We start from the raw sequence: 26,937 nt of genomic DNA, 5'->3' as shown, positions 1-26,937 counted from the left end.
TAATATTTCAAATAAATGTTTTATTTTGGTTCTTAAAAAGAAAAATAAATGTTTTAAACATACTTTTCTCAAATGCTGCAGATAGAAGTATTAGAAGTAAATGAAGAATTATTTCCTATATTTCCACATGTTAGTTATTTATAAATGCTTGAATTGGAAATACACTTTGTATAATAAAAGAATATTGCATTTGACCCCTATGTATGGGGGATTTGTATATGTACACAACCGTAGGCCTTGATCTAACCGTTATAATGAGTAGCCTAGAGACAACGGAATTCCGAGCGAAGTGAATTTTATTACGACTGCATGTGTTACGTTTTGCCAGATGCGTCCAGTCCAAAATATTTTCAGCTCTGCCTTTGAAAACTTTTCAGCTATGCCTTTGCAATATTATCAGTTGTTGGATCATTCGAGTAAATGTTCTTTCTTAATTAAGAGCAGTAGAGTGTATCAGATGGTACTGTTCTCATGACATAGCAAGAGCATAGCACGTAGATATGACATAAACACATAAGGGCAATTAAAGGCACGCAGGGGTCCTTGATTCGTGACGTCAGTAACTCATGACGTCATTAGAGTAGATCCGTTACTTGCACGTAGCCATCACCTTCAAAGCAAAACAGACACATATTCAGTTAAGTTAATTTAGCGTTCATTTCGCTTGAGTAATGTCAAAGCAAACAGTAAAACGACCCACATGTTCCTATGTGACATTTTCAAAATAGGTTTTAATTGCTGATAAATAGAAAATTATCAATTCTATACACGCTTGGCATATTCTGGAGTAAATATCATTCTCCATTTTAACATTTCTAGCCATTATGAACTTGTCTAGTATAGGCTTAATGGGCACGTGTATCATTACTTTATATGTATTATCGATTAAAGTTAAGATGTAGTATAGATTAAAGGTGAAAATGTCATATTTAGACTATTGTAGATACCATGTCAATGGCAATTGAACTCGATTGACTTCTACGTACATTGATACCTAGTGAAGGATTTCATTTCTTTTGTCATGAGAGATAAATTTCCCCATAAACACGGCCTTGCATTGTACCTAACTTTAGATCTCAATCCGGACGAGGTCATTCTCTTCCCACAGAGGTTACTCCTGTCATATCTTCCTACGTAACCTCTGTTCTAATACGGCCCTTTCATGGTGTGAGCGTTCAAGACTCGTGATTGGAGGCAATCAGATTTAGTTGTGCAATCAGCGACGTTGTTTCAAAAGTGATCATTCGCAAGGCCTTGGTAATTTGCGTATACTTCGAGAAAACTAAACCTCTTCCCCTGCGCGATGCGCAAACGTTTCTTTTAGACAGAACTCAGTCATGTTATGGCGGATCAGTGGCGTCTCCATCGCCCTCGTTGACAACGGACAAGCTAGCCATTAAACGTCTTGTGTGTAACATCAACACAAGTCCCCGGCAGATGGGGGATATTTGTGGCCTCACATTTGCTTGTGTTAGTCAAGTTGAATCTAAGTCGATGTAACACGTGTTCTGATTGGATAGAAAGAAGGGAGATAATTTGTGTTGCGATCTTTTGCCGCTAGGGGGATTTTACGAGAACCGGGAAATATGGCCGTATTAGAACAGAGGTTCGTAGGAAGATATGACAAGTAACCTCTGTGGGAAGAGAAAGGGATGAGATCAGCCGTCTTAGAAAAACGATCTCATGTATATATTAGTTTCCCTCTGCCAAGGTACCCCACTATGATATCATGAGAAACTAATTTGGTATTTAGTTTAATTAAACATCCAGAATTACGGTATTGTGTCTAGTTCTCATCTGGTTACCTGATACCAGATCTAAATCATTTTCAACTAGCGTAATTCATTTCATGAGACATGACAGTTAACTTAAGATACAAATCCATTAGTGACGAAACATAACATTTTCGCGAACATTATATGTGAGAACAAGGACCATAAATCTGGGTCATAATACATAACTTTTTCATAAAGCTTCCTTTTTTGTTCCTTGTAATTTAATCCATTATAATGATTTCAGCAAGAAATGGCTTGGATCTAAACACACATTATCGATTATACGATTCTTGCATCACTTACGCAACTGCTGTGTATAAAAGGTTATCGACATGAACTTTAATGTACGTTATCATACTGCGTGGGTTCGAATCCAACATTTGACCCAATTATGATCCAAACCGAAACATGAGTCTCATTAACTTATTCAGACAATGACCTACTTTTCAGCCGATCCGACTTTTCAAATGTGAACGTGAAAATAGCCATCGCAAACAACTATGGTTACACTGCATTCCAATTCCTTGTTTCATAAGGTATTACAAATGAATTGTCATTTTAAACTTTAATAACATCGTATTTCTATATTTTATGGCGAGGTGTAGGCAGCATGACCTTAACTAAGACGTCACAGACCGCCCCAGTTTGATGAGGTCGTAAAATGATTCGTAAAATGCATCTGGCTCACTGGTTACACCTGCTATGTGTTTCGTGCGCTAATTCAGGGTAGTTCTGTAACGCACAATGTGATTGATAGAATAGCAAGTCCGTACCAGACCGCCAAACTTTTTTAGCGACAGAGCCTCGTTTTGAGATTTCCACGATTTCCAGGTTTCTGTTTGTCAGTGCTCGCTGTACGACAGAGCACGCTGCACGTTTGCAAGGATTATAAGGAGCGTAGTGTTGCAATATACAATTGCTCAGATGTATCAAATAATACTGATTAATATCTTTAAGTATCCAGTTAAATGAATTGGTCTCAAAATTCTGGACTGGTTATTGTACTAAGTTGGGCAATAAGATGGAACCCAGTCAACAGGAAACGAGACTGTTGTGTAATCATTGTTTTGACTTGTAAGTCTGTCATAGCTGGACAAACAACGTGTATGTCTTGAACCTCAAGCCCTTACTGAAGAACATATACTACGAACAAAACGTATGGAACACCCTAAAATTTGATAATCATATATAAATTTACACGGGTGAGGTCATTGATACTCTAAGGTAAATGTAACTTTCTGTCTGCTTAATGGGAAGTCTGTCTTCCACATGCACTCTATTGTTGTGTTTGGACGTTTGAATCAGACATGGTGCTGGTGTGTTTCAGCACCCTTGTTTTTCGCTGTTTTTGACAATGTTTCATGTCACTCAAACTCAACGACTATTGAATCAGTTGCTTCAGTGCATGTTCCAACATGTCGTTTAAAGTGCCCATGAAGCACACAAAAAGTTGCATTTACCTTAGAGTATAAATGACCTCACCACGTTTACGTTTATACATGACTATCAAATTTTAGGGTGTTCCCATACTTTTTGTTTGTAGTATATATCTCCCCTGTTTCACTTAAAAACATATATGCCTCCCCTGTCCCACTTTCAATCACCCCCATCAGATACCCTTAACCCCTACCCCCAAACTGTTTAATGATTGTCAATTCTCTTAAAATGAATCAGGTAACCTAGTGGTTAAAGCGTTGGCTCGTCACGCCGAAGACACGGGTTCGAATCCCCACATTGGTACAACGTGTGAAGCCCATTTCTGGTGTCCCCCGCCGTGATGTTGCTGGAATATTGCTAAAAGCGGCGTAAAGCCAAACACAGTCAATCAGTCAGTCTTAAAATGAACTCGGACATAAACCTCTATTTGGTATTAATCGACCTTTTTCAGGACAATATAATCATTGTTGCCTATAATATTACACCCATCAGCGTAATCGCAAGATTAGGGAAGCAAATGTTTATGTCGATCATCATTGTTAAACGAAGCATTGTTTCGCAATGAAGGGTATAGTTTTCTGAGGAGTGGCATCGATCTAAGGTCCACTTTTGTGTGTTGTTCTCGAAAAGCGTTTGACCAGATAAAATACAATGTACTGGCGCTGCTCAATGATCAATGCTGTCGATTATCATTGTTCATTAAAGATGTCCGATTTAAACATGGCATTTGTTTCGCAATGGATGGTATAGTATTCCGAGGAGTGGCAACGACCTAAGGTCAAACTTTGTGTGTTGTTCTCGAAAAACGTTTTCACCAGATAAAATACTATGTGCAGGCGATGCTCAACGATCTGTTACAGGAGCTTGTAAAGAGATTTGCTGGACTTCACTGTCTCCGCTTAGAGAACACAGTAATTCTATCTCAGACTGCAGGGTAATACATAGGCGATATATAAAGGAAACTGTCAAGTGGTCATTACACGCGATGCTGAAACCAAAACCTAGACTTACGTTATTATATTTATGCGTCAGAATGCTATTACGGTTGCAAAGGGCCCGCCGTTGCATGGAAACAGGGAAAAGGAGAAAGCAGTTGTTTTGCATTTAAAGCATCGGGGAGAATCAGGTTGGGCAAAGTGGGTTTCACGTTGTGATTATTGCATTTGAAAAGCGATAGTGTGTGCGTCCGTTCGTACGTGCGTATGGGTGTCTGGCGGCTTTTAATAGGCAACACTAATCCCGTATCTATTCATCTAGGCTAAAGAGACACCATGCTAATGGTTAACATAGATACGTTCGTGCGTAAGGGTGTCTGGCGGCTTTTACTAGTCAACACTAATCCCGTATCTATTCAGCTAGTCTAAAGAGACACCATGCCAATGGTTAACATAGATACCTGCTCGGACACAATATACTGAGTCGACCACTCAATGTGTCCCCACACTACCAGGCACGGTAATAACAAGCACAGTCTTCTAACGCGTTTTGGTAGGACATGGCGGGGTATTGAACCACCGACCCTTTCTCTCCGTACAGCTATTATAGGTTTATGACAGTAAGGGAAAAACCTATATTTAATATGATGGATGTAAATGATAATATGTGTCGAGACCACAAGATATTGTTGGTTTTGTGTAGAGATATTTACCGTCAGTATCCAATGTTTTGGCTACCAGCATGGCAAAAGCGTGGTCCTTCTGCATGATGTCAGCAGCCTCTTGTAGTGTCATGTATTGCCTGGAAGGGAAACACGTTATAGGTTATTTAAATATATAATGCAATTGCGATGTTATATTCAGCCAGAAACAGAAATATTACAGCTGACCTTCGTTTGTCCATTTGAATCCGGAAACCTGCACATACGGGACTATTACTGTTACTGTTTGACGCCGATGTCAGCAACATGTCAACTTTATGACGGAAGCATTTAAATAGTCAATTGAGAACCAGGCAATAAAGTGATTGATATTGTGAGCACCGATACATATTGCCGGGGCACGATGACACACCATTAACCATGCCTGACCACTAGTCCTTTTGGTTTTCCCTTTCGACCAGCATCGAGTTCTGGAGAACATTTCTAACCAAATATCCCGATCTAGTCTGATCAAAGCCGTCTGGGTGTGGAAACAAGCCGTTAACAGATTGCTGAAAAACAGTTCTGTCCCAGATACCACAAGAGGCAGAGAGCGATTCCACCTTGGAATGCAAAGATGCATTTCCCTTGACTTGTACTCCCGATGTATTTCCGGTGAACAATTGAATAGCCTTTGCACACAATGTACGTTTATGCCGGGTCAGGAGACGATCACCAATTTCGTGAAATCCTGATCCTGACTGTTTGATAGTGATCCATAAACACATCTAAGCATAAAAACTCATGATGTTAGTCACTGGATTGTCTGGTCCACGACTCGACTCTACTACTCGACTTTCAGCTGTAATAATGCTAAGAGCGGCGTTAAATAGACAAACACATGCTCATAGTCAGCATTGTACAATGGGGATTTGTTATATACTGGACAAAATAAGTTAGGGACATTGGTATTTTTATGATTGACATTTTATCAGTGTGTCAATGAATAAATAGATCATAATTCATAATTTCAAAATTTACATATATCCCTAACTATTTTTGTCCAGTATAGATAAGAAAGGGTTTTGTCTCCTTTATTTACCTTCACATGCATGCAAAATGAGATCACTCACTAAACTCATCTATCCGCATACCAAAACACACATTCCCAAAGGTTGCCTATTAAAACAATAAATACCTGTTTGAATAGATTCTTTAAAACTGCTCAACTAAAATGTCTGTGCGACATAAATAGTCCGGTCAATTAGAATGTACAAAATTTATAATCATTATCAATATTATTTGTTAGTGAAATGCTTTACGGGATCGAAAAAGAGAAAAAAAAGTCTACACATTACAGTTAATCTATGCTAACCCGGACCCCTTATTCTTGTTGATCCAGATACCCTGTTTTTCGGGTGCACAGCTGACAGACCTATCGGCAGGTGAGTATGGTTGTCATATGAAAGCTCTTGCTGTCAGTGCGAGAAACCAGTCTTAAGAATGTGATATCATAATCCCAAAAACAAGCAAGTGCAAAGTAGGTCACCTTGCAGTACCACTACTTTCAACATCGAAACGTCAATGTCTTCTTTCTAGAAAAACTATGGACTTGCTTTCCCAATATACTTATATACAAGCTTCCAATCGTGAGCAGTCGGTTAGGTGCCTTACTCTCTGACTCAAATCCGGAAATCTATTAATCCGATCTACATTACAAGGAACGGTGCCATTCTGATTGAAGCACTTGTCCTGCGCACATACAATCTTCATCATATAAGAAAAAAATGCAATAACCTTGAAACTGTTCGCATAAGATCGTCTTCTGTGACCTGTGACCTTTTCCCGTAGAGATAGCCGCCAATCCCGTAATGCGCACGTGGTTTCCTGGCCCGCGTGCTACCAAGCGCCGTTCTGATTGGTCAAGTGATCTTCCCTCTGTGACGTATATAATACAAACGCAGGCGAAGAGGAATAACGTTGTGTATGTCATACTGATGGACCTGAAACGTGAAATCAAAGCATTTGATAAAGAGTCCGAAGGTTTATTATAGTGCATTTAGCAATATTTTAGCAACATCAACAATTACCTTCATACATCTTATACTACAGACTTGAACTCGGACTATCGCGTGACGAGCCAATGTTAAAATCTCGAGGCTACCCTAACATCCCAGGGGTAGGCAGAATGTGCTTTATACAGTAACCATGTAATTAGAACCTGAGTCTTTGGCAATAACAATAAATGCTGAGGCAAATTCACTAACCCACCCACAAGAGTAAGCTGAACTAAACTGACAATGTAGTTTGTGTGATATTTGTTTTTGTTTATTAAAATATAGAGAAACAGCGATTTCCCAGCAATTTCATGGTCAGCTTTAAGGGTTGGGAGTGTTAGCCACAGGGATGAAGTTGTGAAGTAAATTAATGAAGTTTTCACAACTTTAACGCAAACTGCATGCTACATATCGTGGACACAAAAAGGATTATCATATGAGATAATCTATGTTAAAGATGTAAAACCATCATTATTGTAATGACGATGATGTCATACAAAAACGAAACAGAAAGAGCCATTTTGTTTAGTGTTTCTCATCTCAAACCTCAACCACCAAGGCAGCGGCTGGGTGAAAAATAATATAATTACAAAATTAAATAAAAATGTTTTTGACTAATGGTGTAACACACGTTTGGAAGCTTTGAAACTTAGATGACTTGTTATTGGTTCATAAATAAATTCATGGTGCAGATCAAGTCGCCTTGCTAGGGAAACATTTTATGAAATATATGTAGATGCCAAATGATCCAGCAGACCTGTGTCATGGGGGAGAGTATTGTTTTGTTACATTTTGCATTCATTTCCACAGCGAAAATTGAGACAAGAAAACTTTTTACTATTTCACGTGGGAATGAAACTTCAGGGCGGATGGAAGTTGAGAACACAGAAAACAAATACCGACAGCCACTGGATTTGAAAACAAAACGTTACGTGATTGAAAAACGTCGAGGAAAGACTACAAACTAAAGTTCATCACCATTGATAAAACGTTTTATTGGTTGTGTTTGCCACCATCAAAATTGCCGTATATATTGTCATTTGCCGGGCAGTTTTAACGGCTGACAAATTCATTGGTTAGGTCCCATACTACCTGCAGTTCCGAACTGCCTACATCCCAAACTGCCAACAAAATCATTGTAGGCAGCGTGGGACAAGATTTTTGCCCTGTAGAATAATGGAACAGCCGGAGTATCAATGAAGAAGGGGTGCTTCGTTTGGAGTAAGGGATAATTAGGGGGATTATATTAGTGTATATCTGTGCATCTACTTCTGTGTATAGTATGTACTGAGTCTTCTCATCCTTTAAAGACTACAAGACAAGTACAGTGATATTGTTTTATTTTGTTTTGGGAAGCAGTTAGCATGCTTATATTAACTTAATCCTATTTAATCAAGTTGGGTCTTTGTCAGATTATGTCGAAAAACATGGTAAGGACTAAATTGTTGAGAAGATCTCATCTTCTCAGTTAATTAAACTCCAAATAAATTAGAAGGGAACCAACTGCATCCATCACACAATGGCAAATGTTCAACGCGTTCAATTCATCACTTCTCAAGCAGGAGGACAACAAGTTTTCTTTGCTGGGTCGTCATATGAGCGAAATATTCTCAAGCACGACGTTAAACCCAATTTCACCTCACCTCACCATCTTTGCGGGTACCCGATATCGCCTCAACGTCAGACGACAGACCACAACACATTGGAAGTGTGTACATTCTGAATGCAAAGGCCGCTGTTCTACAACTGGAGACTTCATGAAATCAACAACACCGCACAACCATGTCCCAATGGAATCTGAAGATGAGATTCGACTCCTTAGCAGACTGCGTCAGCGTGTACAGCGTGGAACTTCAACGACTACGTCACGAGTACATGGGTGGACTATGAGGCACGTTTTCCGGTACGGATCTGGACGCAGTATGGAAATATTGGCCCGCGGACTAACAACCACCTTGAGGGGTGGCACCTGAAGCTGAAAAACCATATTGCCAAAGCCCACCCAAACATCTACCTCTTCATCTGCAACATCAAGAAAATCGAAGCCATAGACAAAGCTAAACGTGCTCAGCTCGACTGTGGTGCCCTCCCCAAGTCACGCAAGGGTGTTACAGAGAGCTCGATGCGAGACTTCTGAGACCGAAGGAGCACCTCCAGAGCGGCAGAAAAACGCCTCTTCAGTACCTTGATGCTGCTGGACATCTCATCAAGTTTGCAAAGTGATTGTCAGTTGTGTGTAATTGTGAAACAAGTAAAAGACTGTAAAACCAGTGAAAGACTGTAAAACCACTGAAAGACTGTAAAACCTATCAGTTTTTCATGATAAATCCATGTCTCCATGTAAAGTCTGAGAATTCTCAGAATGAATAAAGATGTCCTACCAACCAACACTTGTTATTTTTTTTAAACTTCTGTAGGCGGAGTGGGAAGACACCATAGAATTAACCAGCTAACTAGTCAAGTTCATTTTAGCAGGGGTAGAACAGGTCAGATCGGTGTATTCACTTCCTGATCACTGGACCGTATCATGTTGTTTTAACCTGTAGGCAGTTTGGAACTGTAGGCGGTATGGGAATACACCAATTCATTTACTTATCAAAGCTACTGATCACCCGATGCTACCTTCAATCCCTGCACGCTACCAACACATTAAAAGCTGCAAATGAATAAAACACAAGATTCACACCAACTGCTCTATATACAGTCAAAAGGACCAGTATAGTTACCTCCCTTTTTGACGTCACGCCAATGTACGACAACGTAAATAATAAATGGCTCCTCTCCCTCTAAGCCTCGTTATGGTAAGTGCGCGGGGCATGAGACCATGTATAATGCACGTTTATGGCCTGTCATCGTTATTCTCATTCTGTGAGTTGAATAATCAACGATACCCAGTCACCGGTCTGTGCTATGTCCGGAGCTATTATGCCACATTAATGTGATTGCTTCATGTAGTGGTATCAGTTAAATATGAGGGCACGATTTTGCGTAACAAGCTGGTATCATTCCTATGAGTGTCTACTGAAAAATGCGCTCAGCGAAAGTGCTTTCTGCCATGTAAAAGTATGTTTTGTTTTGCCCAGCTATAGATGTTCGTATTTATAACATCATTATTTGATTTATTTGAGCGCGTGTTTGAATGTTCATTAATCATGGTAACATATACCTTTCCGTGTTGTTTGGTGAACAATTGACTTGCCGCTGCATGTGTCTGTGCCGGGTGCCATTGGCAGGTCAGATTAAACACACCTTTTGAGACACCTTTTATCATCCCTATTTGATATCATGAAATAATAAGATTTCAGCATATGAATATGAGAAATTTGGGGCTTTTATTCAAATAAGGAAATATACATTAAGATGGTAACATGGTGTATATGCGGGGTTATTGGATGGTTATTCTCTACTTTAATTAGTTTAATATCAAATTTGTCTAATAATCTATTTAATATCTGCTTTGATTTACAGCAAGGGCATAACATTGAGAAATTGTTCAATCTTTATTGAAGCATTTAAAGGTTATTCTACATGCTTCATACTAACATTTGTATAGCGCCGATATTCCAGCTCAGCTGCTCAAAGGCGCTTTTTTTCCCTTGATCACTGGATGTCAATCTTCAACGGCACGTCGTATTATCAATCTCAGCTCCCTGGGGATCATACAACTCTTGCAGCCACTAGGCGCACCGAGTTATTGTGTCTTTCTCATCCTACCGAGGTGCCCATTCACAGCTGGGTGGACTGGGACACATAGTCACAGTACTTTGTCCATGTGTACTGCACGTTGCTGTACCCGCAACTAGGTGTTTGCACATATTCATGTGGACACCATCTGGTCATATACCAACGGATTCGTGGGTTCTGTTAAGTGCACAGGGTTGTGCACTGTACACTAGGGGTTGTGACAACACTAAAAGAGTCTGCACACAAAGTTGACTCCAAGGTTTTTACACCCGGTCACAGGTGGGCTCGATCCCGCCACCTCAAGCTCGCTGGATCACTAGCCTGGGGCTTTAGCCAGTTCGCCCACCACGCCCCCATGTATTCTAACCTTGTAGGCATTCGTTTCTGTAAAACAGTGAGTGATATATTAATATTGAAATGTTTTATATAATTGAATGTTCTTTACTTCACAACAAGGTGTAAATCCACTTAGGCTCCATGCAGGTAGCAAACGTAATGTAAGTCCCCATGGTTCCTAGTATGGTGATCTACCTTCAGATGCTAGCGATCTATAGCCCGTGTTTTATATTGTATTGTCTTCTTTAATTACACTGTTTTAGTTTTACATGCTAGTTTTATGTTCATATCGGTGATAGTCTAGTATTTGTACTGTCCATCGTCGACAGGTTTAACTCTTCACAATGTTTTCATTTCTTGTATTATTTAAATTGTTTTCGTCACGATATGGCTGAGATATTGCCGATGTGACGTTAAATATTAACTCACTCACTCACTCACTTCACAACAAACATTAGAATTTTATTAATTATTAATTTGTTGATAATATTTGCCTCATTTATAGAGTACGTATTTCTTCTTGTGGACTGACTGAGTTTGGTTTTACGCCGCTTTTAGCAATATTCCAGCAACATCACGGCGGGGGACACCAGAAATGGGCTTCACACATTGTACCCATGTGGGGATTCGAACCCGGGTCTTCGGCGTGACGAGCCAACGCTTTAACCATTAGGCTACCCCGCCGCCCCTCTTCTTGTGGAGTACAACTGACATGCATGTGTAAGGTAATATTTGTCCACAGCAGCATTATAAAACTGACATAATCATTCTCTTCGTTGTGATAGAGATTGTCGAAAGAGGAACGTCAAAGTATTACTAAATCCTGCTGAAATTTGCGATAATTCTGAGTTCTGATGAATGTGTCCATCTCAGAATATTGAAGATATTTTAACATGCTTCAATTTAAAAATATATTCAAGTAAAGTGATAAAGTAGAACCAAAATGGTCACGATTGTAAGGATCTATACCCTTTAATAATTGTAAAAATGACTTCAACTTCCCAAACGCCTCAGAGATGATAGCTTCCAATGATAGTTGTATGGTGTTAATGGACCAAATGGGAACAATTTGCAACGTGTACTTAAGTATGATTGTAGATGATATGTCCGCAAATAAACTTGAAGAACGATCTATGTAGGATGGGATACTGAAACATTCATTCACGAGACAAGGCATTGTGGAAATGAGTCTCCAAATGGTGATTTGAGGGTGACTGTCTCTCGGCCTATGACGGTCGACGGCCCGTGACGCTGACTGAGTTCTTCCTACCATGTTCCAGCCGTGTTCATTATGGGAAAGGTCTGGACCCATTGCTGGCCATAGTACGGATCTTGTGCTCCTGCAAGGACGTGAACGATACGGCGTCATCGTCATGAAAGACAGAACGTTGTGCCTCATGATCACGCCTTGCAATCAGGACAACAACGGTTGTCAGTATGTTGTCCCGATATTACTGTCCAGAAACGTTTCCAAAGAAAATATGCAGTGCGGATCTCTAAGTTACAATAATGCAACCCACACCATAACCGATCCACCGCCATATCTGCAATAAGGTCTCAGGTTGAGAATGGCTGGAACTTAATTTCGACGTTGGCTGACATGTCCACGCCTGTCGAGAGAGTCCAAGGTTAATTGGGACTCCTCTGAAACATAATACGTGACCAGCAACGATTACCCCAGTCACGACGTTGTGATAGTTGTAACGACACGCGATATTTGAGCACAGGGATGAGCTGCATTTACACCAAGTCTAGGTATCAACCCCTTTAATCCCACACAAAAGCCAGTTTATGGTTTGCACGATCCGATTCGACCTTTCCACGATTTCTCGGAGCCTGGTTTATGATGATTGATTCTGTACTGTTGTCTCTGACCTGAAACACCCCAAGCGGTGTCGATCGGAAGCATTCTTGATCTGTTGGTACCTGTTCCATAGGAGGTTAATCACAGGCTGTGAAACATTGAGCGTATTGGCCTCGACAGACTGATTTGTTTCCAGCATTGGACCCGTAGACATTTCGCGAGTTGCAGGTGCGGCATCGCTAGTTCATATACAAACAATGAATGGAATCTAGTAAACCACAACTGTATGACAAGCAGGATCCATAGGAATGAATAAAATAATGGTCAGAGGTTAATCAACCCTATTCAAAGTGCCAAAATTAAGAATGACACCCTACGCGCGCGGAAAATGGCCAATGTGTTTGGTGTTAAGGAGAGACATGAACCTTATTGCAGAGGATGTTACTTCCAATACTTTGATTTCAGGCATACGATTGTTTGTTTTTAAGATTGTATGTTATAATGAGGGAGTATATAAGTATTATCTTTCGGGGGATACCGGAAATGAACTTCAAACATTATAGCCATTCAGGGAACCGAGCCTCGGCATTGGCGTGGTGAGCGAACGCTTTAAGCACTCGGCTACCTCACCTCTCCCTATTGAGACTATGTCAAATGATAAAGCAGCAAGTTAACGAAAGTGCCACCTCTGCAAAAGTTATTGGCAAAGCTGAGGTATTTATTGCATTCAGACTAAGAGACAAAACCTTCAAGAGTGAACAATTTCCGCTCCAGTTCACCTCACCTCACCTCACCTCACCTCACCTCACCTCACCTCACCTCACTTCAGCTCCAACTATTCATAGTTAATGCACACCTTCTTTCACTACACATAACATCACATAAATGTCCATTTGGTGTTTCTGGAACTAAGAGCTGGTAAGCCAGTTTCCAACTCTACCTGGTTGTATGTACCTAATTCAGAGTGCATGTGTTAGAAGCCAGTGTTTCTGTTTACCATGACGTGTCTGTCTGATGTGGGAGAAAAGTTCGATATCTGATTCAGCCGTAGGTGTGAGACGTCTTTAACTTTCATGAAACGTACAACGAAAGGTATAGTACTGACAAATGTAGAAACATTATCAGTGGACTTTGAATTCGAGAAGACCGCCAGAGGTTTCTGGCACACCTTTAGGACTGTCTGTACAGAAAATAACGGCTCCATAGACGACTGAAGCCCCATACCCCAAAGTCTTCGAGGGAGGTGGGTTAACCATATATTAACTCAAATTACACAATATCAGTTAAAGCCTAACACGAACATATGTCCTGTTGAAGGCACATACAAGTGTGCAGCCACATTAGCCTCTGTGAACTTATTGCACATTGATTATTCACAGTCTGCCATGAAATTTCAAGTTTCATTATCTTGTTAGACTTCGAGTGAACTGTGTTGTGTAGGTATTGCTTCACAAGATGACACATATTTTCACTTCAGATTCCTCCCTAACTTACATTATATTCCACGTGCTTCAGTGCGATATACGTATTATCTAGATCTTATCCTTAACGGCCTTAAGCCTTAAAGTCCCCATAGAACGCTCATTCCTAGCGAAGCTAAATCCCCAAACGAGGCCGTTTACATTATTGTCCTGTGTAAGTGTCATTGGGTGTTAAATAAATGTCCTTTTTCTGCAAAATGCATTCATTAATTGAATAAATTATAGCCACTGATTAAGTGTTTGAAAACGGAATTCAAATTTTGTGACGTTGTCAGTTCACCTGTAACTGAAAATCTCCAGCCTTTGGATGGACGCTTAACATGCTTCTTAGGGCGATGTCCCTGCTATAACCGGTGGCTGCTAGACCGTCGATTTAGCATTATTATTTCATGATGGTACAAGAACCTGAATTAGCTTGAAAATTTCACATGAATGAAAACCAAATGAGCAGTTAAACTGAATCGAAGACACAAAAACAATGGTTGCATTAAAAAATGGACATACGGTTGATAAATCCGGTCTAGTTTTGAGCCTCACTTGGAAGGAATTACGAAATATTGACACATTTTATTGTGCACATTACACGGTGTCATAGAGATATACCCACAAAATGTAACAATCACTTAAGCAAATTGTTTCACTGCGACAAGTCAATATGCAGGGGTCGCCTACACCAGAAAAATCCATATAGCTGCGAATGTCAGAGTGCTAGCAGAAAGTACCTGCCATTAACATAGATTTGGACAGTGAAGAGGAAATCTTCTTTGGGGCTAAAAAGCTTCTAACACATACCGAGCACAGCATGTCCCGTGATGATTTAGCCATGCAGTTTGAAGCTGAATCAGAAAGTTTCTTGCAACTGTTCGTAACTATGGATGTCTTTGTTTGTTTGTTTTTTAACGCCGCACTCAGCAATATTCCAGCTAAATCGCGGTGGTCTGTAAATAATTGGATTCTGGACTATACAATCCAGTGATCAACAGCATGAGCATCGATCTATGCAATTGGGATACGTTGACGTGTGTCAACCAAGTCAAACCACCCGATCTTAAGACAAGCATGGGTTGCTGAAGAGGGATTCTCACGGGTCTTCACGGGTATCGTGATTATGGATGAAATCTTGGTCTACCACTTCCACCCAAAGTCCACACAAAGCTCAAAACAGTGGAAGCATTACACCGTACCACCATTAAAGAAGGCTAAGTTAAGGCATCCTTGAATACCGAGGATGTCACTGTGGTGGACAAATATCGGAGCTGCACTATTCAGGCAGTTACAGGATGATATCATGACAACGAGAAGTAAAAGATGCGCCCTTCAGAGTACAAATCAGTCATTGCTATGACTACAATCTGCGAGTTTGCCTTTGAAATCCTCCAACACCCATTCTCCTGATCCTACGCAGTCAGACTTCCAACTGTTCTCAAATACGAAGGAAACCTCAATCAATTTCAGCTCGAACGATCACGTCATAGTAACCTTTGAAAACCTTTTGGAAAGCCAGAAGAAGGACTTATACGACACTGGAACACAATCCCTCAACTTCGTTCAGGATGTAGAAGAGAATATTTTGTAATATGAATCATTTGATGTCTTTTAGATCAAGACCTTCTATATGAGGCTCAGAACTCAGTCAACCGTGGTATCATGAACTGACTCCGAGGGCATTAAACGCTCCACCACCCATCACCTAATATCAGCACTAAATTGTGGTTCTAATATGCCCTTTCACTCTGTTTAATATTGAAATACCATATCCCAAATTCTTCAAAAAGGACTAAATAAACTCACGCTATGTCAGGAGGACAAACCGTTTTGCAATTAGTAAGTCTGTCTCCGTCGTCAAATTTGCATGCTCAGATGAGTTTTATACGAAACCAACAAACTAGGAATGAAGAGTTCTCACAAACTGATCAGTCCTACATACACAGTTAAAGGGTCACATGCTTCGTCTCTGCCCATTGATCTTTTCATTTGCCTGTGTCATGTAAACTGTGTATCCATTATAATTAATGAGCGAGCCATCGCCAATCCCGATAATGGTTTACGCTGATTACAGCAAAGAGAATTTATACCCTTGCTACTTTAACATCACATATAACTTCTCTTTCATGTGCGTATTTTCCCGTTGCCTTTTGTTCTGTTTACAATGGGGGATTTTACCTACGAAATGTTATCATTTCGAGTCGTTTAGAGTGTATTGCATGTTCAAACATTGTATTGTGACGTTTAGATAGATTAGATTACTTTTTAATCATTAAACAAAATATGGTATCCATGAATTCCCTTATCTATTGGGGGGATGGATGCCATGTGTTTCCTAGTCCACGAAGGCGCCGCAATTCTGAGTGTAACCGATAACCGATAATCGTTCGAATCTGGGATCACCTCATCACCCCTGCACGTTGGTTTCACGCAATCAGTATCTCATCATTTGGGATTTAATTTAATTTAATTATATTATATTCATAACATTATGCCACACGTCCTGAGTGAGAAAATAAACAAGAGAAGCTTTATGCAGTGGGGTCCGTATTTTGTTCAAATGATGCAGCGGTCTATACCTGTCATTGCTTATCTGGAGTCTGTAGCACTTCTGAACCATTGTGTGACCGCCTCCGTGGTGTAGTGGTTATAGCGTCCGCCCGGAGAGCGGAAGTTCGCGGGTTCTATCCCCGACCGCGTCATACCAAAAGACGTTTAAATATGGTACTTGTTGGTCCCTGCCTGGCGCTCGGCATTAATGGGTACAACAAGGACTGGTCGGCTTGGAGTCAGTATAATCTGTCTGAGTGGCGTATTCATGCTTCACTGGGGCATGGTATCTCAGTGGGCTAGCACTATAAAACCAGCTCAAATCTGGGCTAGTACAATCAGCCGCACATACACATACACACGCGTGCACGTCGTCATATGAACGAAATATTCTCAAGCACGACGTTAAACCAAATTTCACCTCACCTCTGAACCATTGTTATGAATGAAAGCTACACCAAGGGCTCTTCACAGTTCAGGAGTTCAAATACTCCAATTTCATTGTTGACTCCCTTTCCTTACAAATATAAAAACTTCAAAATCTATTTTCATAAACATAAATCTCCACTGTAGAGTTCATTTGTACAACCGGTCTCTGTCATAAAGAAGTGTTTATGAATCACTATCAAACAATGATGACACCAGGTGTTCGAGATTAGGTGCACCTGAGACCATCGGAACATCGCCCGTCACAAACACATGCAAGAGCAAGTCCCCTGAAAAAAACACAATGAAAAAAACAGTGTTATCTACCTGTCAAACATAAAACGTTTTGAAAGCTTCACTGAGTCCTTGCTACAACCTCGATCAAACATTTTTAGCAAAACGCTGACACTCTTTGACATATAGAAATTTCATGTTCGATTGTACTTGAAACGTTATTACATGAGGACACCAAAGGCTGAAGCTGCTGAAATAGAAAGTTGAGAATTGGAAAGTTGAACACAACCCTCTTCATCACTCTGTTCAACATTGATCTAAATATGAAACACATGAAGCGGTCTCACTGGTCACCTGTATTTCCAGTTCAGTTGGGTAAGCCAGTGGATGATACAAGGCTGTTTGATCATTACTGAACGATGCCAGATATTGATATACCTGAAGCTTTAAGGCCAAATTATATCCATCAAATACATAAGAATGGTAAAAAATGAGTTACAGCAATGAGTTCTCTAACAGCAAGGGAAAGTCTAACCATTTTGTAATCTGGATGATTTCTTATATTTTTACTGCCATAATACATGAACTGAAAGAGTCCAAAACACGAGAGGTGCTTTTAAGGACAAATTCTAGTTACCATTCATAACAACATCTCTTTCGTAAGAATTTCTAAAAAGTTTAACTGATCGTAATTCACGTCAATCCTGTGAGCCCAAGGGGTCCTTAAAAGACCAAAACATAAACTGAATTGAATCGGCTATATTGCAGTCAAATAATAGTTCTATAATGTAATGTTTGGGCATCGTAAACTGCAATAACACTATTTTTTCAGTTACTTGTTTCCATTTTTCTTTTAACAGAGAAAGGTCACTTTTTATTTATTGTTCGAACAAAAAGTCATCATAGTACGAAGAGAATTGAGATCTTAAATACATTTTTAAATCATCATACAAGCATCAATTCAGATGGACGAAGCAAACTGAAATATGCTCATGCATGACATTCTCTCGGAAACAAAGAGCCCAAAGCCATCTTTTAAGTGTTGATGTTTAACATCAATGTCAAACACCATTGTTGGATCTACGCACCAGCAAAGCTTTGAATTGTGCAACAATGGTGTGGACAAACGAGTCTTTGTGGTTCCTCCTACACTTCCTTTCAAAGTAATGGTAGGCCAGAGAAGTTCTGAAATCAAACGTTCTTGGTGGGAAAGAGTCATGTGAATTTCTAAAAAGACTTGACGTTTGTGTTTCTATGTCACAAATTATCGAGTCAGAGATCGATTTAGTTGAGGACAAGATCGCCGTAAAGAGTTTAGACAAGCATACTCCATTAAAGCTCAATGTAGCGCAATGTTGAGAGCTTTATTAAAGGAAACTTTCGCGCCTTGGCGTCGGTAATGTCTCCCAGAATGGCTATAACAAGCTACTTGAAGAAACAGATTCAGCTTCAAACACTAAGTAAAAAGGCTTAAAATAAGAAGTGTTATTTTTACAAGTCTTTTGACAGTATTTATGGTGATAGTAATATTTTCTTATCGTTAAGCCTAAACAGGCATTCTGGTAATGTCTATTCATTAATAGCTATCACATTACACTTCGGTTAAAACAGTTGTACGGTTGACGTGGAGTTTACGGAATGGGCTATTTTAATTATAAGTAATTATGTGTGTAGTTTAGTGGTTTACAGTACAGAGTTGAGAGTCGGCGGTCCCATCCTCAAGGTATGTAAAACCAAAATATCTTAAAGGATGACTCTCGCTGTTACCTGCCTGATGCTTGGCATTAACAGGATGCGACCAGGCTACTCGGCACTGAATCAGTATAATGTGTCAGTGTGAGATCCAATTCTACTTTGCAACATGGTATCACAGTGAGCTAGCGCTATAAAACTGTCATTCGCCTGGAAGAGTACAAGCGGATTCGGTATGAGTTACACAACCTTGAACATAGAAACCACCTTTTCTCACCTGTAATTACAGGAACAGGTTGGAACATTGTACTCGAACTGTATTCGAGACAAAATCGTTTAACGTTTTTACCCTTACACTCTCAAAGACTAAATGACTACAATCATGTTCGTATTTATGTTGCCATAAATGTTTTGAAACACAAAACTCACTGTTCTTGGACTTTATTACCAACAGTGATGTTTAAGTAGAATATGGCTGGGCAAAAGAGAAGGTTTTATTTAAATCAAAATATGGATTTTTTTTTTTCGAGTTCAATATTTTGTGCATTTACGTTAAACAGGTTTTGATGAAAATTTAATATCTGGTTATTTTTAATATCGGCCTGTAGATTTGTATAGCCCTCATTATCATACTTATCAATTTTCAGTTATCGATAAATTGACATGATCAGAATGATTTACCTTTTACATAATATATTTTAACAGAATTAAAACAAAAAATATCCAGGTCAATTTACTTTAGTGTTTGTTTATTTGTGACGCCGCACTCGGAAATATCAAAAAGGCGGCTTCACAATAATCGAATCTGGACCAGATAATCTAGTGGTTGATCTTCTGAACAACGAGCCATGCCATCGTTTAGGATGGGGAATCGAACCCGAGTTTTTAACCACTAGGCCACCCAATTGCCCTAAATGATGAACGACATGAGCTTATGACAATCAGAATCTTACAAATGGCTCCATCTTAGTATAAACATATCAGTTGTGCAAATTTTACAATAATTTCACAATGAATGTGTCACTCACATCATAGATATAGTTATTCTAATATTATTTATTATCATTATTTGGTAAATATTTGATAAATTACAGGAAGCATAGAACATACATGGGTTTCAGAAACAACGCCAATAGGTTCCTTCAGTTGAAGTCAGCATAATTCTTAAAAGACCACTTAATTAAAGAGTAAAGTTCTGGAATACAAAAAAACACTCTCCAGGACATGATTTTCATGACTTCTTTCAAGTTACATATTATTTGAAGATAATAATTTTCCTTTGAAGGGTCCATCCCGAAGTATTGTATTAACTACATGACATCAGTTTGTTTGTCCAGAGTAAAATTGTAGACTCCAAGACGTTTATAGCTTCCAGGGGACAAATCCATTCATGTTGGCTATTAGTAAGGTTATAACTATACGCTTAGCCGGTTCCAGGATGAACACGACCCGAGACGATAATTCCAGGCTTTGACATTCTGCAATTACAACTTAACACCTCCCGTCACATACAAAGCAGTGGCGTCACTTCTGTGGTTCTACTACCCTCTAATTACTCCACAGACTTTTCCAAACAAAGAACAATAGAGTGGTTATAATGACATCTATTTCAGTGGCGATGACTCTGTTGCAGCCAGTGGGAGGAAAACCTATTTTCTAGAGAATGAAGACGATGATTTGTTCGGTGGTATTTTGTTATAAGCGTGAACGTATTTCTACCGAACAAAAGGTCTATGTTCAAGATTGCGTTATTTAAGCTAGTATAATTCTTTCATCTGCTATAACAAAGATGTTAAGTTAGAATATTTTGACATGTACACTATAGTGGACTTTATAATTACTCTTTAGATCCTACGCATCTTTGTACTAGATGTGTTTTCTATTCTGAAATATACTTCTTCTGAAGTTGATCAGGAATCAATTTCAGTGTCCACTCAAACATATGATTAGCTGTAAGATAATATATGATAATATTCCGTTTCACCTTTTCGAGAGCACCTGGTATAATTACTATTTGATTGTCATTCATGAATACATGCTAAATTAAGAGTCGGAACAGTACAATCGATTCAGCTTTCAGCAGACATTTCTTATGACTGAAAGGTTTCATCTTATTTATATATTAACATTCTGAATGATATTCTTAATTCTGTGAATCAGCAGTTGCATAGCTACCTCCTTAACTACCTGACAAACCTATTGCTTTCTAGTCTATTATAGGGGCCATTTGACACATCTACGGCTTTCTAGGTTCTTGAGTGGCATTTAGAAGTTGGTGTTCAAGTAAAACGCAAATATTATGGTTGACAACTTCAATAAAGAAGAAGTTGTCATCATAATATTTGCGTTTACTGCTTTCTACTCTATTATAGGGGTCACTTGACACATCTACTGCTTTCTAGTCTATTATAGGAATCATCTGACACATCTACTGCTTTCTAGTCTATTATAGGAATCATTTGACACATCTACTGCTTTCTAGTCTATTATAGGAATCATTTGACACATCTACTGCTTCCTAGTCTATTATAGGAATCATCTGACACATCCACTGCTTTCTAGTCTATTATAGGAATCATTTGACACATCTACTGCTTTCTAGTCTATTATAGGAATCATCTGACACATCTACTGCTTTCTAGTCTATTAGAGGAATCATCTGACACATCTACTGCTTTCTAGTCTATTATAGGAATCATTTGACACATCTACTGCTTTCTAGTCTATTATAGGAGTCATCTGACACATCTACTGCTTTCTAGTCTATTATTGGAATCATATCTGACACATCTACTGCTTTCCTAGTCTATAATAGCTTCCATCATTTGACACATCTACTGCTTCCTAGTCTATTATAGGAATCATCTGACACATCTACTGCTTTCTAGTCTATTATAGGAATCATTTGACACATCTACTGCTTCCTAGTCTATTATAGGAATCATCTGACACATCTACTGCTTTCTAGTCTATTATAGGAATCATTTGACACATCTACTGTCTACTGCTTCCTAGTCTATTATAGGAATCATCTGACACATCTACTGCTTTCTAGTCTATTATAGGAATCATCTGACACATCTACTGCTTTCTAGTCTATTATAGGAATCATCTGACACATCTACTGCTTTCTAGTCTATTATAGGAATCATCTGACACATCTACTGCTTTCTAGTCTATTATAGGAATCATCTGACACATCTACTGCTTTCTAGTCTATTATAGGAATCATTTGACACATCTACTGCTTCCTAGTCTATTATAGGAATCATCTACTGACACATCTACTGCTGCTTCCTAGTCTATTATAGGAATCATCTGACACATCTACTGCTTCCTAGTCTATTATAGGAATCATCTGACACATCTACTGCTTTCTAGTCTATTATAGGAATCATCTGACACATCTACTGCTTCCTAGTCTATTATAGGAATCATCTGACACATCTACTGCTTTCTAGTCTATTATAGGAATCATCTGACACATCTACTGCTTTCTAGTCTATTATAGGAATCATCTGACACATCTACTGCTTTCTAGTCTATTATAGGAATCATCTGACACATCTACTGCTTCCTAGTCTATTATAGGAATCACTTGACACATCTACTGCTTCCTAGTCTATTATAGGAATCATTTGACACATCTACTGCTTCCTAGTCTATTATAGGAATCATCTGACACATCTACTGCTTTCTAGTCTATTATAGGAATCATCTGACACATCTACTGCTTTCTAGTCTATTATAGGAATCATCTGACACATCTACTGCTTTCTAGTCTATTATAGGAATCATCTGACACATCTACTGCTTTCTAGTCTATTATAGGAATCATCTGACACATCTACTGCTTTCTAGTCTATTATAGGGGTCACTTGACACATCTACTGCTTTCTAGTCTATTATAAATGCCACTGAAAGACATCATCTACTGCTTTCTAGTCTATTATAGGAATCATTTGACACATTTACTGCTTCCTAGTCTATTATAGGAATCATCTGACACACATTTACTGCTTTCTAGTATATTATAGGGGTCACTTGACACATCTACTGCTTTCTAGTCTATAATAGGAATCTAGGCTGCAGCTTGACGCATCTACTGCTTGAGGTGAGGGGAGGTGTCTATTATAGGGTCACTTGACACACCTACTGCTTTCTAGTGTGTTATAGTCCATGGCTACCTGAAGCGACTCAGACACATCATACTGACTCCGAGCCGACCAGAGTGCCACACATTTACCATATTTTAACGTCAGTCTACCCGGGGAGGCTGCAGCTTTGGAACTATAATTGACGCTCTAAAGACTACACCACACTATCCAGAATGATGAAGTAATGTTTCAGCAATGGTTATGACTTGCGTGGTGAGACAGATTTCACTAAACATGGATGAAGCGTTGCGCGTAAGCTGTATTTCAGGGATGTAAATTCGACCTTTATCCCACTCGTCGTCACTCGCCGTGATTTGTGACCCCACAGGCATGCCAGATACCAAAGGAGGTTGGTTCAAATCCCGCTTCGAAATGATATGTCACTAAAGTTTCATATCCGGGATCATGAGTTTCATATTAAGAAAGTTTCATCATTTCGAGCTTTCTTCTTCCCAATTTACTGACACACTGTGAAACAAATACACTGATGCTGTGTATTCAGGTAAAAACGTGACTTGCCCTTGCATGTGTTTGTGACGAGTGCTTAATGTGAGGTATTATACGTTTACCTTTCTATATCGTCACTGTTTGATCTGGATTCCAAAACACAAGCTCATGAACTAGTAAGAATGTACAATTGACTCTGTCTTTAGCAGAAATATCTCCTGACTGTACAAAGAAATCGGTCGCATTATTTTATGGGCGTTAAACCCCACTCGATCTTTCATTCAATTATCCGTTACAGTCAAATTTCCTTTAAAGCTCTCCATGATAAACATCTGCTCTTCGTAATATTCGCAGTAACCATGCACTTTTCTATGTGCCACCCGGCGTCGTTATGGATACAATACGAGTATGCCAGTCCGAAAGGCCTTGGCTTCTCAATGCCAGACATTAATACTGGTGCTTGAATGCAGACATACATTAACACGCTTTTGGATAAATCTTTACATTACATATTTGGAGTCCTTATTAATGTCGAGAATAAGGCAGATAATTACACATCGGTTAACGGGGAAGTTTGGCATAGACGTGTGGGGCATTAATAACTTATGTTTAAAACCTGTCTGAAGTCTGGTTGATAAAACATCTTCGAAAACCACCGACATATATGAATATCTAAACCAGATTCTTTAAAATCTAAACCAGTTTCTTTGAATATCTAAACCAGTTACTCTAAATATATAGACCGGTTTCTTTGAGATGTAAACCAGTTTCAGAAGTTTGGTGCAAACATACTGTTTATTGTACTTTTAAGTAAGTAGTTACCATTTTCCTTCAACCATATAGCGATCATAAATAATTATATATTTTTCAAACTGTTTTACGCAGAGCTTCATATTTCACATTCATAATCGTAAATCAAAATAATGCACATTACGAGTCACAAATATAAGGGGCATTTAACGTAACCGAGTGGTTAAAGCATTTGATCGTCACGCCGAAGGCCCAGGTTTGATTGCCATATCGGTGAAGTATGTGAACACTATTTCTAGCTTTCCAGTGCTTAAATGTTTCTTTTTATAATATGGCGTAATGAAACGTACACGTCGAAAAAATGAACACTTGAACACTATTTTGGTGACATGGACAAAAATGTCGCTGATATAAAAACATGTGCCTACCACTCAGCTATAACGAGATGGATCATACACGTCTAAAAAATATTACCTGAAAAAAGTTCAAAGAAAATCTTTTTCTCGGCTCTCACTACATCCGGGCGTTAAATGTTAACTCTGAGTTCATGCATATGTATGCATCAGTGATTAGAACGCTCGATATATCTTATGCATGGTCCTTACCAACACGAGTCCTGTGATCTGTTTAGTACCCCGGATGTTTCAACACATCAGCATGAGTCCTTCAGTAAAGTGTTGTGTGCAGAAATGTCAAACGTTTTTGAAAAACCACATCACACGTTTTAGTTACGTTGAATGACAGCCTGTTGGTTTTGATTAATTTCGCATGCACATCTTATTTCCTTACTTTCAAAAGCTACGAGTAGTGCTTTTGATTACAACGGGTTGTAATTACAACACAGTAAATGCAGTTCTTAGGAAAATGTATTCATCCGGGAATTGAAATGTTCAGATGAATTTCCTCCATTTACATAATTAAGAGACTACATTCTCTACGGACAATTCTACCCAAACGTCCAACCCGCAAAACACACACACAACAACACACACACACACACACACACACACACACACACACACACACACACACACACACACACACACACACACACACACACACACCTCTACTTTCTCTCTCTCACTCACACACACATAAAAAAGACGAAAAATAAAAGAATACCAACAGAAGATACATTAACAAACTTTTCTTCCGAAAATGGTATGACAGACAGGTAAAGGGACCATTAACGAGCCACACAAACGCACAAACGAGAATAGCAATGCAGAGTGTGAGAATCCCTCTATATCTCGTCACGAAAATAATTATAGATCTCCTTCCCGGTACGTTTGTGATAGTTCAGCTGATGCTGTGAAACATCCTGGCGATAAAAGCTTTAATTGCTGCTACATTGTTAATCATTCTACCATGCCTGTGTTCCACACACAAATACCGTTAACCGAGTCCAGAATCGCTGTCAGCACGCGGTACCAACATCATTTACCTGGACACCGTCATATATACTACTGTTCTACATTAAGCCGGAAATAAAAGCAATACATGATAGGCGTCCAGTAATTACACGATAGCTCCTATTTCTGTCCCTTTTTCAGAGAAAAACATTTGGTTTAAAAAACATATTTAATACCAATATAATGTGCAAAAGATCTGTTAATGCCCTCTCTCATGGAACCGATTTACAGTACGCCAGGATCAAGCGATATGGTTTCTCTATAAAGGAACTTTACTCGATCAATAATAATCTGAAACCAGTACTTGGTACGGTATCCTGTCATAATAAGGAATTCACTTAACAGCAAGGATAAATTACCATGTCAAAAAACTTAAACGAAAAAATACCAACTTACCTTTAACTCTAAAATTGCTTCTTGGGTTGATAACGTCGTTTAACGTTATGAAATCCGTTTAAATTTATCTTCAAGTCAAAACCTCCAGACACCTTTACACTGGCAGTGTGGCTTCAAACTTCTATAAGTAATTTCGTCTGTCTACTTCTAGTACCAGAATTGAAAAGGCCACCAGCGCCGGAGTTTGTTTGTCAGTGGTGTTGTTCTGAAATCACGTCACAGACTGAGCTATGGTCTTCATTGGGCGAGATTTTATGTTTGTGTAAGCGACTCTTTGATCCGGCTCGCCTACACAGTACTGTGCATGTTGCGTGCAGCTCACGAGCTCTAGACAAGGACCCTCCTCTCTCCCACATATGAAATATTCAGCCCGTGCTCGCCCTGGGACGTATTCTAGTGCTACTCGACTATATCAAAAGGTATGACAGCATCACTGCACATAGAAGCAATGGTCTTTGCTAGCTCCTTCATCAGTTTACCTGTGTATTCCGTTAATGTTTACCGTGGTTGTTGTGCCTTAGTTTGTGTGGTCGACACTTAACGTCTGGAAGGAGAACATTGGTGTTGTTTGAGGAGTCCTAGGCATAGATGGACGTTGTTGAATGTCAGTACTGCTACTTGGTTCCTGTTGGCATCAATGGCTTGAAAGAATCTCAGATATTTAATAGATTGTCATGATGGTAACATTGATAAGTATTACATAAATAAAAGCGATAAAAAAGTTTACACATTCATAAA

At 39.2% G+C, this 26,937-nt stretch overlaps 1 long non-coding RNA gene across 1 annotated transcript; it reads right to left on the bottom strand.

Annotated features, from left to right (window-relative positions):
• LOC124291236 lies at positions 1–26,497 on the bottom strand. Its single transcript, XR_006902173.1, has 4 exons — positions 26,200–26,497; positions 6,586–6,791; positions 4,861–4,949; positions 1–610 (listed from the first exon to the last, which is right to left on the bottom strand). It is a non-coding gene; the product is annotated as an uncharacterized LOC124291236 (long non-coding RNA).
• Between the last annotated feature and the right edge of the window lie 440 nt (positions 26,498–26,937).

The sequence above is a fragment of the Haliotis rubra genome, unplaced genomic scaffold (assembly GCF_003918875.1).
Source record: "Haliotis rubra isolate DU_JTF1 unplaced genomic scaffold, ASM391887v1 Scf487, whole genome shotgun sequence".
Lineage (NCBI taxonomy): Eukaryota > Metazoa > Mollusca > Gastropoda > Lepetellida > Haliotidae > Haliotis > Haliotis rubra.
This window is presented reverse-complemented; position numbering and strand designations above follow the sequence as displayed.